We start from the raw sequence: 17939 nt of genomic DNA, 5'->3' as shown, positions 1-17939 counted from the left end.
TACAAGAGTAGCCGGCGCTTCCCTCGTCCCAATTAAAGTCACTGGAGCGGGAAAAGTACCGCAACCAGCCGCCATATTTGGTCCAGCGCCGCTTGCTGTGCACGCATATCTCGGCCCATAAGAGCAAGTGCTACGTAATGCTCCGGATTATCTGTGTGCCGGCGGCCGCGAGAAAGAAGCGAGCGGACCATTTATGGCAGGGAATGACCGCGTCACCGCGGAGAACGAATCGGGAACGCGGGCGCGCTGGCCGGCCGGCGCGGCGGCGAGAGAAAACGAATGCGGTACTTTTCCCGTTCCAGTGAATTTAGTCCCAATAGGCCACACTTTACTACTATCGAACTAATATCGTCACTAGGCATGCCGGCAATCCACCAAAGCGAAACCATGAGTCAACCAGGCTAAACACATGCTTTAGCACGTCTGCTCGGTTTAATTGCGTTAAAACCTTGCAACATTTTAGCAAGATCTCGTGATATTTGTATGTTTGTGGGTTTGTTCCAGGTTAAAGAAGTGAATAAAATAAACCATAAACATATCCATGACTGGGAGTCGAAGAGTCGAACCCGCGGCGGCGCGAACAGATCAGCTCCGCTGGATACTGCGCGAGAGCACTATGCTATCGCCGCAGCCGATCGCGCATCGTGTTGAACTGCAACACACTCTCGTGCTGAGCATTGCACATCGTCTTCTTCATCAACTAGTACTACTGTAAAACTAATATTCGTGCTTTGAGTTATGTAGTAGGGACGGACTGATGTGCGCTGCATGCAATGCTGTGGACAACGCTGTGGCAGAAACACGGCACTAGAGCTTAGGCTGTCGGCGTATACGTTGGGTATAAGGGCATTGAGGATGGAAAAGTTGAAGACGCGCATAACTGGCTCCCTGCGTCAGTGGACACCTTCAATCGCGCTTTCACGTACGTGGCACTGGTGTCCACCTGCAAAAAAAAATGTGCTTTCGCAAAACATTTCGTGCTTAGCAATGCTATACCAACAGACATTTTTTTTTTCAATATCGATCCAGTCCAGGCTGCAGTGTCACAAGTTTCAGAGTGAGAAAGAAAAACTGCGACGTGCGAGCAATTTTTGCTCAGAATTACGTGTTTCGTTAAGCGGTGCATGGGCTGCATATTTTTGACGGCTTTATTTGATGTGTCGCACGTCGCACATGCGCACACAAAAAGAGAAAGCTTTCTTTTTGCTAATCTAGGAACACATTTAAACATTGCTGGAAAAATGGGAAATTTTTTAATCGTCATTTTTATTCACAACACTAGCTTTATCAGAGAAATACCCATGAGTTAATTGAAGGCTGCATATATGAATAAGAGCCGGTACGTAAAGCAAATCTAAGGAGTGGAGAAACGCCAGAGCACGTACAAAGAGAGGGTCGACGTTAACGGCAAGGTAGTGAAATGTACTTCGGCCAGGCGCCTGTTTACTTTCTTGTCAGTGTCGTTTGTTAAAGTCTTGACCCAGTCGTTGAAAATAAAAAAAAAACTGCCGAGAATGGTTACTACAGCCTAATCAGTGCAAGATCACGGATTTTTGCTAAGCAGAAGACGACGATGAGGGGGCAATGCCGTGGGACGGAGCGCTCGCGCTAGGCCAGCTGCTAACGGACAAAGATGATTTTGCTCGGGGTTAGTACCCATTGCATTAGTGCTTACGCACTAAAAATTACCAGTGCATTTATCCCAAATGAGTATAACTAACTCTATATAAATCTGCACATTAGTCACGCCGCGGTTCCTGCCACCGCGGCGCTGCGGTCGACGGCGCAGCGCTGGCATCGAGGCACCCTACGGTTGGGCAAGCGTTGTCTGCTAGCACCCAACGTTTCACTTGCGCAGCGGTTTCAGAGTTCGCTGGTAGAATGTTTGTTCAGCGACCCTCTTCGACAACTAGTCATTATTTCAATAAGGCACGCTTGTTTTATCGCGTGGATAAAAGTTTGAGTCGCGTTGGCTTGTTTTTTTTTTTGGTAGCACTACATATGTTGCGCACCCGCTCCTGCATGCTAGCACACAGCAAAGAGATGCGTCTACATGCTGCGTTCACCGTGCTGACATCTGCGACAAGAGTGCACACGAACTAGTGCGCATATGGCTGGCGCTAATTTAGGCGTGTTGCGGTATAATTTGAAATGCACTTGCTCGTCACCTGTCGTGTCAGGCCGCCGTATAGCTCCGTGCACACGTGTCCCGGCGACGGACAATAATTTTAGTGCGCTCAGCGCCCCGTTCATCTGGTTTACGTTGCCGCTCATGATGCAACATTCCTCAATGTGCTGATTCATGATATACTCTAACTGCAGCACCGGGCAACGCACCATCGTTTTAATGCGAACATTTCTAATGAAAGAACGCGTATGAGGGAAGCAATCACCAAAGAAGTGACACCAAGAAAACTATTGCGAATAATAAAAGTACTGCATTAAGGCTATTAAAAATGAAAGGACGCACTTGAATTTATTGGCAATTTATACTGTGGGCGTATTTGGAGGTAAACTCCTACTAGCGTTCCTTTTATTTTTCCAGGCGGTGTTAGGCTGCTCCAGCCTCGCTCTGGGCCCGGGCGACCTAACACCACTATAGACGCTCTCTTTGCATGGATCTATTTTTTTTTCATCTTACTTTGCAAAAAAGTGCATGTGTGTTACCGAGTAAAAATGAACCAATTGGGCTCATCTAGCGTTCCAGCCAGCTCGAAAACTGATGCTCAATTCTCTTGAAGATAAACAGCCTCTTCTTTCCGTTTGAAAAAAAAATGCACTTGCAGAAGATCAGGCTCTGGTTCTAAAAGCGGCATTAAAATAATTTGACTTTGTGAGATTTTCCAATTCTGAGGAAGTCGCAGGGTGGGAAGCATCGTTTTCGCTAATAGCTGTGAGATAAGTGCTCTCCAAATAATTATGTGGCTCGCCTTTCTTAACCTGACTTAAAAGATACAGGTTGCGTGCTGCTATAAACTCTGTCCACCCTAGATGTTCGGCGATCGCCGCTTTTTGAAGATAAACGACAGGTGGATAAGCAGGATTGATCAGAAGTCGCGCAGACCGGATTTTTTCTTCAGTGCGCCTTGTGTATCTCCACGACGTCGCCATTGATGTCTACGCTTCTACGCTAAGTGATTGTTTGAAACTTAATCACATACAGTGTGTGTTTTCTCGAACAGCCTGACAGCGCAGAGATTTTCCTGTTTTTCACTTTTTCAGGAACAGAGGGTCACATAGTGAGCCATTCTTACATATCCAATTACATATCCAATATACAATTGCGGCCATTCTTGCATATCCTCAGCCGCTTGTGCAACCGCGTATGAAGCAGGCAGTCATATTTGTTGAATATCAGATAATCAGAGAGGATAAAGCAGTGCCGCGCCACTTAAATGCTCGGAAGTCCAATAAGAATAACACTTCCTGATCACAGGAAGCGGCTGCATATGCATGAGCGGTAGTGTCGTTCATAACACCTTTCAAACTTTTCCTTGATAGATATCAAACTGCGAAGGAGAACGGCTAGCTGTTACTGAAAGCCATGAATGGAATGACATCTTTAGAAAAAAAGAACTGGACGTAGAGTAAACATTCTACCACCATATCCAACGAGATGAGCACTGTCGTCCGCACCGCGCGACGGCCACGACGGCACAAGCGTCGATTGCAGCGCCCTCACACTCCCTAGGGGCAAGTCACGCCCGACTCCGGCGGTAGAGTTTCGAAACTCAACTATATCTATAAACATTGTGAGAGGGTCCCGCGGCGGCACGAGCAGACGATTTCCACGGCTACCGGAAGTGTGCCCGTGACGTCGTGGCTGCCGTGGCTCCAGCGAATGACAGCGTGTGGTGGCCTGGCGACGTCGTTGGTATTGTGACGTTTTTTTTCCTCGATTTTAGTTCCAAAATCGGTCACTACGAGCACACCAATCGGCCCGCGAATTTAAAAAAAAAACACGGTTTTTAAAAATTTATAATAAATTGCCGGCTCAGTTCCGAAGACTCATACTTGGTGTGAATGATTCTTAGCATCATTTCTAAGCATTGAAACATTTACAAGCGACTTTTTATTCATTGCATAGTCTTAAGCTAGCATCAATAACAACGAAGATATAGACGATTAAAAATTACGCTTCTCTCCCTGCTCAACTCGTACACGCGGGGCACCAGGGAAAAATAAAGAAAACAGTTCTGGGACTGGGCCCCACCCATGAATACGTCATCCGGTGTATCTGTATCTTACCGGTACTCACCTACGGGGCAGGAACGTGGAGGCTAACGAAAGGGGTTCAACTTAAGTCAAGGACAACGCAGCGACCTATGGAAAAAAAATGATACGTGTGACGTAAAGAGACCGAAAGTGAGCAGAGTGGGTGACAGAAGAATCGCGTGTTAATGGCATGCTAATTGAAAACAAGATGAAGAAATGGGCTTGGGCAGGGCATGTAAGGCGAAGGCAGGATAACCGATGGTCCTTAAGAATTCAAAGGGAAGGGAAGCGTAGAAGGAGGCGGCAGAAATTTAGGTGCGGGGATAAGGCTGCCGCAAATGGCACAGAGCAGGGTTAATTGCAGGGTAAGGGAGAGGCATTTATTTGTCTTTCTGTGGGCGTAGTCAGGCTGATGATGATGAGTGGTATTAGTTGATGAAGAAGACGATGTGCAATGCACAGCGCGTGAGTGTGCTGCAGTTTAACACGAGGCGAGTTCGGCTGCGGCGACAGCATATATAGTGCCCTCGTGCAGTGGCCAGCGAAGCTGATCTGTTCGCGCCGCCGCGGGTTCGATGCTCAGTCACGGTAATCTTCATTTAATTTAGTTATTTATGGTTCGTCCAAAGTAGCCCTCAAGGTCAAGTATCACACAAAACGATGAGCCGGTTTGACCTCGTGAAGTCGTGCTTCCACAGTAAAAACGAGGGCTAATCACAATGGCACAACAGTGGCGGTGGTAGCTAAGTGTACATCAATTCAGATGCTTTATTTAATAAGCACGGAAGAGTACAAAAAAGTATTTGGTGGCCATAATTCAATTTAGTTTTAGGCACAAAGCATGTGAGACCAGTACGGCTGGCGTACTTAAGTTCTTGACATTTTAAACTCAACAGGTGTGTCATACAGCAATTATTTTGTCTAACACTTGTTTTATACCGCCTTAGCAGTATAGATTCATTGAGTTAGGGAAGGGGAGTGACGCCATGCGATGCAAATATCGGTTCGATATGTTCAAACTGCGAAAAATTGACAATATTTCGAACTTTTTTTTTCTGAAGTAGATGTAAGCTTATGATATTTGTTAATCACTTTGTACCCGAGACCAAACAGCAATAATTACCAGCAGAAGAATACAGCGCATTGTACAGCATCTGCTTAATACGTTTACGCAAAAAATAATACAGCCGAGATACGACACCGATAGCCTTCGACAACTTGTCCTTGATCTTTTCGATGTGTTCACTCCATGATAAATTTTCATCAGAAAACACTCCTACACTTTTGACCGCACGAACTATCTGGACGAGTAAGGAACCCATAATTAGGCAAATTTATGGGGTATAAGGAATCTTATAACGAGGCCTAAAAAGTACAGCTTTGCTTTTTGTGGTGTTAATGACTAGTGATTTTGGCTCAAACCATTTATGATGTTGGTGCAAACAATCTGCACCTTGCTGTTCAATATTTCACACATTTGCGGCTCAGAAGAGTAGAGTGGTGTCATTGGCGCAAATGACAAAACTTGGAATTTCACTTATCCCGGCTGTGTTGTTGGCATAAAAGAGGGAAACAGTGGTCCAACTCCTTGCCCTGCGGAACACCAGAAGTGAGGTGCTTGATGACTCATTGTTTACCGTTACTTATTGGACACGGCAACTAAGGTAGAACCTGATTATTTCAATAAACTTTCTGGGAGAACCATAGTGATCGAGTTTGGTCAATACTGTTTAGTGATTGATGCGATCAAACGCTTTCAAAAATTCGATAAAAAAGCCGAGAGTGAACAGTTTTTGTTGAAATGGCTCCAAAATTAGTTCTTTTTCGGTGAGAAGCACATTTTCTGTCTAGTTTTTCCGAAAACCATGCTGGCCCGGCGTTAGTATGTTACAATTCTGGCAGGAACTCGACATTCGCCCCTATATTATTTTTTTTTTCAAAACACACCAAGAAAATAGGGATAATAGAAACTGGGCAATAGTTTGATAGGCCACCTTTGTCTCCGCCCTAATGAAAAATGCTTACTTTGGCAATCAGCATCTCTCGGGGAAACGCTGCTTCTTCGAGACGACAACTACAGATGTGCACTGGTACAGGGCGCATTACATCGCCAGCATTTTGAGATCATTTATGTCTCGTGACCTGCTGTTGCGGAGAGCCAAGAGGCAAGTTTTGATTTCACTGGCATCTGCTGGCATCAAGAATGCACGGGAAGGAGCCCGCCAGTCTCGGCATTTCACATTATGGGGGCCATGGTTGATATCTGCCAGTGACACAAAGAAATAATTAAATTTTTCTGCTAAAAGTTTCCCACTCAGTGGTGTGTTATCAACTAAGACATCAAGCATACCGCTGGCATGTTCATCTCGATTAGAATTCCATTTGCTGCTTTCCAAGCAAGCTCATTCTTTTTTAATACGTCTGGATTGAACAGTTTGTCTATAGACTCTTGTCTTGCTTGGCGAAGAAAAGGAGCAACTTCATTTCTATACGTCTTAAAACGCACTATGTCATGCATTGACCTTCTTCTGTTAAAATAGTTTCACTTCATTTAATTTCATTTATTTGTCCTTTAAAGGCCCGAAGGCATTACATAAGGGGGGGGGGGGGTTCTTGCGTACAGGTTGGGGTGGTTGCAAAACAAAAAAAAATGAAGCAAAAGAAAAAAAAACCAGGGCAATAACGTTCGATCTAAAAGGAATGATAGAAACTAAACAATGCAAAGGCAGGCACTCAAAATACAAAAGAAGGTACAGTTGGCACTTCAACGCCGTGGTACGGTTTGAGCAGTTTCAAAGTAACGTAATGCGGAGCTCCAGAAAACGGGTCAGTGAGTTTATAAAAAGTGAGCAACCAGTTTGTCGCGGAATATTTGGCGGTCAGAGCAAGTGGTTGTAATATCGGGCAGGGTGTTCCATAGTGTTATGGCGTCGGGTAAAAACGAGCTGCTCATGGCGGAGGTGCGCGCCTTAATGCGTGCGACGGGATGGCTGTGGCTTAGACGAGATGACGTCCTTTAGAGTTCTCTAAGCAAGGTTTGGTTTGGTTTATGGTAGTTTAACGTCCAAAAGCGACTCAGGCTGTGAGGAACGCCGTAGTGAAGGGCTCCGGAAATTCCGAGCACCTGTATTTCGGGTCAGCAGCCGAACGCCATAACCACTGAGCATCCGCGGCGCCTAATTTAAGCAAGGAATATATTGGTGAGCGATAAAAGAAAGAGTGCAAAAGGCATAGACGTGAACGCGGCGAGTTGCTGGTGTTTGAAGGCAGAGGGATCGTTTTAATTAAGTGACGTTGGTATCGCTTGATTATTTCAATGCGGTAAAACGGGCGGGTCATTGTGAATTAGGAAACCTTGCTTGGTCTGAGGTGAGATATGCTTGCAAAGGGTGTCAGACAGAAGATGTGTATTCTAGCCTCGGACGGACGGACGTTGTGTATGCCATCTGCTCAGTTTCAGGCAATACGGATTTTAGATTGCACCGGAGGAAACCAAGTGTACGTGATGCCGTGGAGCAGATGGTTTGGATACGCGTGACTCATGATAACGATGACGTGTTGTGCACTCCTAGGTATTTATAGCATGATGTTGGGCTAATGGCTACTGATCTAATGCGGTAAGTGCTGCCGATTACTGCGCGTTTGCGAGAGAATGACATGAATTTGCATTTGTACCGATTAAGTGGCATGTGCCTCTTATCGCAACACGATGCGACAGAGTTTATGTCCTGTTGGAAGGGCACAGGATGGGGCTGTAAAGGATGCATTCACCGGCAAATAAACGTGCCGTAAATTTCATGTTAACAGATTGGTCATTTTTGTAGATGAGAAATAACGGGTTATGAGGCTGCGCCTTACGGGACACCAGCTGTTACGTAACTGAGAGGTAAGCGGCAGATCCTGACGTAGGTTAATATCTGGCGTCCTTTCAGGAAATGCTCTAACCAGGGCAGCAAGTTCTGCGGAATTCCAAGATTTGAGAGTTTTAGAAGAAGCATATTGTGGGAGACACGGTCGAATGCTTTTGAGAAATCTAGGAAGATGGCGTCTACCTGAACAACGTCATCCAAGGACTTCAAAATGCTGTGAGTGAACTCTGCGAGCTGGGTTCCGCATGATAACTGCTTCCAGAAGCCGTGCTTATTGGAGTAGAAGAAACGAACAGATTGCAGGTGACTCTAGACTGGAGGAAATAATGTGATCAAGCCGTTTAGACGGAATGCTGGCGACAGAAATAGGACGATAGTTATTAGGGCTCGTGCGGTCATCTGCTTTATATATGGGCTTAATTTCAGTGTTTTTCTAGTCATCACAGACAACCCTCCCTGGTTTCTAGATATTGTGTAGAGATCAGATGCGGTGTCTGGGTAGACAATGACATGGTGTTTTTTTAGTAATTTGCAGTTCATTTAATCGCAGCCGGCAGATGTTGATAGTTTGAGAGATGCGATAAGTTTACTTCTTGTGACATCGTCTTATAATCTTCTTATGACTTCTACGGCGAAACATCCGACACAAGCCGAAAACAAGAGCAAATTATGGAAAGCAGACATTTTTATATCAGTCAACAGAAATATTAAACAAGGTTGAGGAACTGTTAGACTTTAGCACTCCATTGGGTACTTTCCAAAAAGAGTTCACCGCATTGCTACTAGCCGATGTAGTTTCCTTTCTTGATCAATGTCATTCTGTTCCATTTCTGTTTGTATGTACGTACATCCGTTCACAAAATGAATATATACAGTGCAGATGTGCTATGTGTGCATTGTGACTGTGTAGTGCGTATTACAAGCGTAGTATGTTTGCAGTTTTGTAAATTCTGTACTTTTGCCCTCTATATGTATTTCCTTCTCTTATCACTGCTGTAGGAACTGTTTACTGTAAGGGGCTGGGACCTTTCGTCCGGTCATTGGTACCTTTAGTCCAAGTCTCCACTCGCTATGACAAAAAAATAAAATTAAATCATTAATTAATTCATTCATTCATTCATTCATTCATTCACATTAGAAGCTGTGGCTCGTATGCAACCCCACAATTCAGAACCAACTATGGTTTCATGATTGCCTCGGTTTCTAAGCACATCTTTGTCTAATGAATTTAGTGCCACGTCACTGTCTTCTATTCGCAACCTGTATATTCAACTGCACTGTTAACTAAAACATTGTTTTTGCTCGAAAGCGCCCTACTCGAAGGGCTGTTCGTGATAGTATAAGAATGTACTCTAATTTTTCTATTTCTACAGTACCACGCGTTCGTCTTTATGTTGCTGTTATTCCGAGTTATTTTGTAGCGAGTGTTGTTTCAAATTTCTATTCCTGAATGCTCATACTTCAGTGAATGTGTGTTATCACGACGCTACTACCCCGTTTACCACCACGCTTCTGCACATATGTGTTGTGCATCATGTGCGGCTGCCAACATTCAGGGGTGGCGTGGCTTGTCAAGCAGTGGTGGAACACTGCTTTTTTCACGCCGTTCCCAGTTTTTTGTATTTCGCGAAAAATTGGAATAGAGAGAGAGAGAGAGAAATGATACATACGCTATCAGGGTTGGAGGGTGAAAACCTCAGGAATGCGTTCATTAGCTGAAACATCAGTAGGAGAGGAAACTGAAGTGATTGTTGAGTGTGGATCCGTTTCTTGTTTTATCATCTGAAGGCACTGTTTTGTTATCAGGGACTTGTTGGCCTTGGGAGATTTTTTTTTTTTTAAGACTCAAGTAGAAAATTTTGCTCGCAATGAATGCACTGTATGAGTCCTCTAGATCATTTTTGCTGAGCACAACATTCCAGTCCACGCCTGCGAGTGCTGCCCAAAATAAATTTAATGTGGCGTGGCGTATATGTCAACACTGTACCACACGAAATATGCGCTGTTTTGGGGCAGTTAAAGAATGGGCAGATGATGACTTATCTGGGCATTAATGATGAAGACAGTCAACCGGACAGTTACTAATGAAGACATCAATTGCCTTCACTGCATGCAGCCGTGTTGGTTTATTTATGACGTTAATAAATTGCTTGCTCCGCAATATGTATTCGGCCTCAAGTTTACTTGCAGTATAACCATAGAGAAAGCAAACGAAATTCGGAGCGCTGCCTTTAGGAGCCCGGTATATAATGGAGCAGATGTGTCTGCCGCTTTGTTACGGCAGTGTTTCGTGTTATTCGTGGGTTATAACAAAGTCGGTAAGATTGCTGCATTTGAAAGCTTTTTCGTTGTTGTCACGACGCCACCACCTCGTTTATCAATACGCTTCTGCACATATGTGTTGTAGTCGGACAGGTGCGCAACTTCACTAGTACTTTCATAACAAGTTTCTGTAATCATTATTACGCTGAAACAGAAGCTCAGTGTGAAGAAAATTGCTGATTGCTGAAGGCAGCCTGAAGCTGATCATCGCAATATTTCAACTTTTATCACGGCCTCTGAATGCATGTGGCTCCTGGCTTGGAATGGTCGCTGTAGAAAAGCAGATGTCGCCTGATCCCACTGATTGCACTGCCAGTGAGCAGACTCAATTGAAGAAAAAAAAACTGCTTCCTTTCTGGAAACTGAATGCAGTTATTGCTGGCGGTTTTTGTTTGGCAGTTCGTAAGTAAAGCTAACAACCTCGAAAGGTTTGGCAACTTGCCTACATGCGGCGATAATACGTGCCGGTAATGATAATTTCGGAAACGAACACGAATTTCATCTGTGCAGAGAACATTGTCTTTCAGAGTTGATGTTGAAGTGTAGTTAGAAACTTGCGTGATCGATAGCCTGCGTAAAGCATCCATCGAAGTGTATGTGCAGACCGTTTCATTTTATTCATTACAGATATATTACAAGAATGTTATAACATGTAGATGGCGCCGCTTTTCACGCTGGGTTATAATTACCTTACGCGTTCTAACTTTCAGTTTTGCCAGAATTGAATAAAATCAAACGTCCTGTACGTTCACGAAGCGGTGGCATATCGATGTTGCGCACCACACTCATAAATTACAGGATTGTTAGCGGTTGCACTCAGGTCGGTAGTAAAGGGGATGACCCTCAAGAGGCGAATGCAATCTCGCTTCTCGATCGACGGCCGGCTTGATGCTGCTCATGGGCAGTCGCGCGAAAACAGTGCAAGATCAGCGCTCTTGCTTTTTTTGCGGGCTGCAGTCATTTTCAGTCACGTACGTACGTACCAACAAGCCTTATTCGTCGCTCTATACGGGACGCCGCAGCGAAGCGCTCTGGGTAATTAGACCACGCGCACTCGCATTGCACAGCCCGCGAGTGTCTTTACATTCCACCTCCACCCAAGTGCAGCCGCCGCGCCAGGTGATCAACTCCGCGACCTTGGGATCAGCAGCCGCTGTATCCACCGCTAAGGGTAGACAGCTGGGCTAGTTGGTTTGCATTATTATGGAACATGGTACCAGCGCAAGAAACAAGGACGAAGGGAGAAGAAAGACAAGAAAGGCGTTCGTGTTGTGTTTCTTCTCTCTTCGTCCTTGTTTCTTGCGGTGGTACCATGTGCCATAATAGTATCCACCGCGGTGGGCACTTCGATAGCAAATAAGGGGGCTGATCGCAAGCAGCTCAGGCGTTCGCACTGCACGCTCCTGTACGCACAAATGCGAGCCAGCTGTGAGCTGCAGTGGCCGCACTAAGCTCGGCGCCCGAAAGGCGAGAAGGTGTAACGGTGACTTGTTTGGCGGCTCGCGGCCACGCACGCTCACGAGTGGCCGAAGCTCATTCAGGTCTCCGCTCCGGTGTGTCGCCGACGCCCGCTTACCGAGAGCGCTGAGCCGTGTCCCCGGATGGCGGCAGACCCACATTCCGGGTGCGCGGAAGCATCCCGCGTTTGGCGCTGCTGTTCGACTGCCGCTTCGCGCCCAAGTGTCGCGTCGTTGCGGCCGGCGCGAGCTCCGCATCGGTAGCGTTTATAATGGATGCCACCAAAACCTCTGGCATGGCTCTCATGTCGTCATCAATTGGTTTAAGAGCGCAGGAATCACAAGAAAGATGCATTTTTCTACCACTTTTCTAGAAGAAAACAAAAATGCATCAGAATGCGCTTAGAAGGCGGGGGGCCTTCGGAGCAAATGCGCGACGAATAAGACGTACGCACCTTCCCTTGACTGCGCAGTCTCCGCTTTAAATAAACAAAAACAGGCCGCCTATTAAACACTCTCGGTTTGGTTTGGTTTTGTGCGGGTTTAACGTGCCAAAGCAACTCGGGCTATGAGAGACGCCGTAGTAAAGGGCTCCGGAAATTTCTTTCGACCACCTGGGGTTCCTTAACGTGCACTGACATCGCACAGTACACAGGCCTCTAGAATTTCACCTCCATCGAAACTCGACCGCCGCGGCCGGCATCGAACCCGCGTCTTTCGGGTCAGCAGCCGAGCGCCATAACCACTGAGCCACCGCGGCGGCACTGAACACTATCGGAATACCGCAAAAGGTATGAACGAAGATATCCGTTCTTTGTTCTTAAAGGGATGGAGACACCAAATTTTTCGTTGGCGTGTTTTGTCTCAAACGTTGCGAATTGCCCCAGGACTCGTGAAACCCACTCCGCGATACACATATGCGCCGTAATTAATGTAATATAGCATTATTTATACCGAACGATTCCGACTTCTGAGCGTCGCGGTGTGCTGGCGTCGCGCCCAGGGAAGAGCAGAAACCTTGGTCCCGTGGGCCCCAAAAGTAGTTACACACAGACTGCTGCGTCGTCTGCTCTCGTACACATGATGTGCACACCAGTGCATTTTGAAGTGCCGGCAGACCTGGCCGGGGCTGCGATATGCTGAGAAAAGCCAAGCGAGCGAGGAACGACCTCGAGTTCTTCAACCAAGCGGCGCGCTTGGGCCCATCTCAGTGGGCATACCGCGGATGCCAACGCAGTTTCTGCCTTGTACTTAGCTCTGCCACTCTACGTCGATGCTCGGCGGACGCCTGTGTCGAGGGCCCGTAGCCGGCAGACCGTCAGATCCACAGGTCACATTACAACGACACGACGGCTCACTGTCCGTATACTGACCAATACTCCTCGCGGTCTTCACTTCCCATACAAAAATGTCCTATGGCCGGCTATAGAATTTTGGCCCAAATAGCTATAGACCTTTCCTATTTCTGTCTATAGCTGTCTATACAGGCTGATATATTTTTCTATAGAGAGCTTAAGACAGTTGCATGGTTCCAAAGCTATAGCTTTAGTGGCATAGATTTTTCAATAGCTGGCAATAAGCACCTCTGTGGGTGCTTATAGACGTTCATAAAAGGCCATAGACTTACATAGCTTTTTCCATAGACGCCCATAGGACTTTTTTGTATGGGTTGGCTCCGGCCGCGCAGCAAGAGGGCTCTGGGTCCAGTGGCTGCTCATTTGGATGTCTGCAGCACGCTTTTTAAGAGCATTCGCTCTTACTACTCGCATTCTAACGTTCTTCGTTCACAATTTCAAGATAGCGGCCGGAAATCTCAGGTCAGCAAAATGGCATAGCGCATGGGCATCGCCGAGAAGGTTGGAAAGCCAGCAAGGATGGTTTGCAGAGCCTTGCAGCACCAGGGGAGAAAGAGTCGCCTGACACTGAGGCTGCCAATTTCGCAGAACCAATGTTCACAATGAAGCACCTGGACAATAACGGCGTTCGCAGCCCAGCCAAGCGTGTGTCTACATGTCAAGATAGTCTGACAAAAATTAAATCACATTGCGAGTTGTCACGCTACTGTAAAGATAAGCTTGGGTGACTCATAGGGTTGCTGCATGTCTGTGGTTTTCTCTTAATGCGCACAGTGACTTGGCAGTTGCATTTTGACCGGTGCTAAATGTAAAACCGCTCATTTGTTAAAGTCTGCGGATGACTGCGTTTTGTACCGAGCCATTAAAACCGACACTGACCGCCAGTCTTTGCAAACTGACGTCGATTCAATTAACGCTAGATGTTCATCCTGGCTAACGACCCTAAATCATTCTAAGACAAAGTCCCTCTCCTTTACAAGAGATTATAGCCGTCTCCCAACCACATACACTCTTAAAGACATAACTGTGGAGATAGCTTCCACTTAAAAGTATTTAGGAGTTAACCCACAGTGCAACTTAAACTGGAACTATCGCATTGACTAGATTCTTGCAGCCGCTAACCGTTCTCTTGGCCTCCTAAAACGTAAGCTTCGACATGCTCCTGTGAATTTGTGAAAACTTGCCTAACTACATTAGTTCGACCTAAAATTGAGCACGCTTCAGCCATATTGGATCCGGACCAAGCCTACCTACTAGATAACATCGAATCCCTGCAAAACAGTGCTGCTCGTTTTATTAATATATATATATATATATATATATATATATATATATATATATATATATATATATATATATATATATATATATATATATATATATATATATATATATATATATATATATTCGGATTACTCACGTTTCACTAGTGTCACGGCGCTAAAAACTCGAGCTGGACTTGATAACCTTCCCCATCGTAGCAAACTTACTCGCTTCACACGTTTTCACAAAATTTAACATCATCCGTTGTTTCATGACGATTTCTTTCACTCACCGTTAGCAGTCTTCCCACGCCGTGACCATCTTTTCAAAATCAAACACGCCACATGCGATACTTCAGGTTTTGCTAAATCTTTCATTCCGAAAACTATTATTGACTGGAACCGGCTGCCTTGTCCAATTGCAACTGAAATTAATCCGTCAGTGTTTAATGAACTTTTAAAAAGTGAAATTGATGTATAATTCATCTATTTCTGTTCACCGTAATGCGTTTTGATTTTTATGTTTAGCACTGTTTATTAGCTATCACTATGTTCTTTTAGCGTGTTGTTGGTCCGCCACAGTGATACTTGTTACCTGTTCAACCATTCTGTTTTTCTAGTTTGTTAACTGTTCAGTTTTTTATGTTTGCATTTTTGCTACCCCCTATGTAATACCCTCGTAGGGAGGGCGTTTAGTGGCTTCTGGAAATAAAAAAAATGAAGTAAATATTCTCAGGTAGTTCAAGTACACTTTGTGCCTGCCCTACAATGTGCCTTGAAGTGGTTGCCTTGAGTTCAGCACCAAAAAAGATATGTAACAATTATTCGTACACGGCAGCCTGGACACCTGCTACCAATTAACGAGAGCCTGCTGTTTACCTTTGGTGTGGTAAGGCCTTAGGCGAGTTGTTTTCACAGCTATTTGCCTTACTTCCTCCATCATCCGAGATGGCTTTTGCATCTTTTACAATCGTATGCAAAACCTGACTATAGTTCGATAATTGCAGATCAATACTTTCCCGTATTTGGGACTCTTTGTATGTGTGAAATTTGCAATAAAGTGTAAAGTGTTCTGCTGTAAAGTGTCCTCCTTATGAACCAGATCACAGCTTGTGACACAACGCGCGCATCCGCACTAAGCTGCAGGAACACGTGACATAGTTTTGACATCTAGCGATGGTATGATGAATTTATGTGAACGTTTCCTATGCCTTGTGTTCTCGCCTCAAACAAAATTTATTCGAATTAATACTTCTAGATTCAAGCAAAGTTGGTGTGTATTAATAAACCATTTCACGCATGTTTGTCTAAGTGTCTCAATCCATACTTTTTATCTGAATCTCAAGAAAAAGTCACTTTTGGGGAGTTTGCTTAACAAAACACGTTGCAGGGCTAGTTAGTCATGCATTGTTTTTGTTTATTTTGGAATTTTCGAAGTAATTTTTAATAACGACTTCTTTACCAATTTTATTCAACTTTAATACAGACACAGATAATACAGATAATACAAACACAGACGAAAGCGTCAAGATTATTGTGGCTTGAACGAAGATTATGCAAAAAAAAATTAAACACACAACTTTTTCCCTTTTTACTGAACCAAGAAAACTAAAAAAATTCAAGTCAAATCAACTGTTTGTTTTTCTAAGTATAACCAAATACATGAAAATGGTGCAGAAAAAAAATTGGCTGTAGATTTGCTCAGCTAATCCAGGATATGCAACGTGGAAGCTATCGGCGTTGATTGTGTTCATTGGCGTTGGCGTTTAAAACGTTCTAGACGCCGATAATTGAGAAAAGGAAGGGCGCATAACTGGCTCCCTGGGTCAGTGGACGCCTCAATCGCGCTTTGAGGTACGTGGTGGTGGGGAGAGAGAGATGTGGGCTGCATGCATTAGTGCTGACAACATTGTGGCAGACACGCGGCACTGCACCAGTAGGCCGCAGCTTTCATTGGGTTACCAACCTCTCGCGATCAACCATTAATTTAACTGCCACCTGCCAGGGTGGGTGCGCTGCCTTTCCAGTGTGCGGAACGCACTCAACGTTATAGAGGCCAAGCCGCATCTACTTACCCGATATACACCACAGCCTTTGCTCTCTAACCAGATTCAACAGAAGTTAAACCGGAGCTAATCTTCCTTCAACCAGTTGAGGCTCGGCTAGATCACGTGGTCAGGCAGCAGCCGCTCCGCGGCTGTGGAGCCCCGACGCAGCGACTGCGAAAACTCGGCTCGGCGGCGCGATGGAGACACGTGACGCGTTGCTATGGCACATGGCGTCACATGGTTGTGACGTCATGTGTCTCGGAGCTGAGTTTGCTCGCTCCTGCTAGGCCAGTAAAGCTTTCGCTTTAAAAGCTGCTCAAGGGTAACTTGGCTGGCCCGCTAACCCCGTCGTTATAGTGGAGATAGTACATGGAATAATGACACACAAAGTAGCGCACAAAACACATAATTAAAGAGAAACAAAATTTGTCGGTTACGTGTCGTGCATCAGTGGATACATCAGTTTTATGGCACGATAAGAACATGCGTGCATATTTGTGTCGTTGTTTTGATGGGTATTTAGGATTGCAGATACCTTATAACATAACGGTTGTTGACCGGTACTAAGGCAGGTCGCAGGCGCAACCCATTCTTTTGGTGATCATGCGGAATAATGGATTATTTACGTTTTAACTGTGCTAAGTTTCGTCGATTAGGCGTATTTTTCTGCATATACGATTTAAATTCAATCGTTATGTGATACTTATACACATTATATACTTTGCTAAAGCAGAACTTAAGGAAAAATTCGTGCTATGGGATCCATATATGGTTCATTACAGATGTTTCGAATGTACTTCTTTCGCTGTAAATGAATGCGATGTAGGTTAGAGAAAGGTGCTGCTCCCTATACCAAATGACATTAATTAAGACTGGAATAAAGGGGTTTTATACAGAAGTTTAAATGCCGCTTGAAAGAAGATATGTGATGTTACCTTTACCTGCCACTTGTGTAAATTTTTTTGCCAAAGAAATGATGTGTTGTTTCCAGGTCATATTGAATGGCAATACGACTCCATTTATAATGGCCAACAATCCCTATGCTACGTGAATTTAACATAATATCGTAGTGTCGAATGACTGCTTTGTTTTTGGGGCCTGAATATTGCGATTTTTTTTTTCGTGTATACGCATTGCATTCGAGAGCAAGTCTTTTCAGCATTCTTATAGTACTATTGCGTGGTGAGAATACTTGTGAGATATCAGTACCGGGAAAAAGTATAGTTGTATTATTTTTCCTCTACCTGGTGCTCGGCTTCTTTAGGGTGAAATGCTTGGGAAATGGGTCTTTGACCCCACCTTGTGCAATGAAAGCTACCTTGTGTCATGGCGCTGTTTGGTCAAAGCTGCCCTTGCGCCATAAAAATCCAACATCATCATCAGTTGTATTATCTGCATATATTACGAATTT

This window comes from Amblyomma americanum, chromosome 1 (assembly GCF_052857255.1).
Source record: "Amblyomma americanum isolate KBUSLIRL-KWMA chromosome 1, ASM5285725v1, whole genome shotgun sequence".
NCBI lineage: Eukaryota > Metazoa > Arthropoda > Arachnida > Ixodida > Ixodidae > Amblyomma > Amblyomma americanum.
This window is presented reverse-complemented; position numbering follows the sequence as displayed.